This window comes from Myotis brandtii, unplaced genomic scaffold, assembly GCF_000412655.1.
Source record: "Myotis brandtii unplaced genomic scaffold, ASM41265v1 scaffold878, whole genome shotgun sequence".
Classification (NCBI taxonomy): Eukaryota; Metazoa; Chordata; class Mammalia; order Chiroptera; family Vespertilionidae; genus Myotis; species Myotis brandtii.
In genome coordinates, this window is record NW_005371588.1 from 52,465 (window position 1) to 53,057 (window position 593).

Here is a 593-nt window from a genome sequence, read left to right on the forward strand (position 1 = left end):
AGGTGTCAACTGTTCTGCTGGCCTGACTTGCAACACATAGTGCCCCAGGCTGGTGAGCAGGGACAAAAGAATGAGGCGAGGAACACACACAGGAAAATCAACAGGGAAGTACCAACCCGGAGCTGGAAAGGCCAGAGGTGACAGGCAACTGCCCCTTAGCTTCCCACCCTGGTTCTCCCAATCTGGACAGGCAGGGCTGTGAATGGGAGTGGTGGTCGCCCAGAGCCGGGCCAGGGATGCACCGCACACGGGAGAGCAGAGGCCCTTGAGCATGGCCAACAGCTCCGTCTGGCTCCAGCCCCACAGCCGGCGCTGGCCAGACTCTCGCCGGCACATCTTGAGGGACTTGGCCCGCGCCTCTTCGTCTCCCCAGCGGCACCAAAGTCGATCCCTCCTCTTTCTTTATTCATGTTCCAGACCCAACACCCGTAGCCATCGCTTGCTCCATTGCTGCTGGAGGGGCTGAGACTGGTCAAGTTCCTTGAAGGAAGAGAAACCCGACTCATCCCCACAGCCCTGGGTGCCTCCGTCTAGAGCAGTGGTTCTCAACCTTGGCTGCATATCAGAATCACCTGGGGATCTTTTTAAAATCC

At 58.5% G+C, this 593-nt stretch overlaps 1 long non-coding RNA gene across 1 annotated transcript in view; it reads right to left on the bottom strand.

The window, feature by feature from the left end:
* Positions 1–6: 6 nt before the first annotated feature.
* The window catches only part of LOC102251116, a 34,538-nt gene continuing 33,951 nt past the window's right edge, over positions 7–593 (bottom strand). The window contains exon 5 of the long non-coding RNA XR_314656.2: positions 7–480. This is a non-coding gene — a long non-coding RNA (uncharacterized LOC102251116). The remainder of the gene's footprint in view (positions 481–593) is intronic.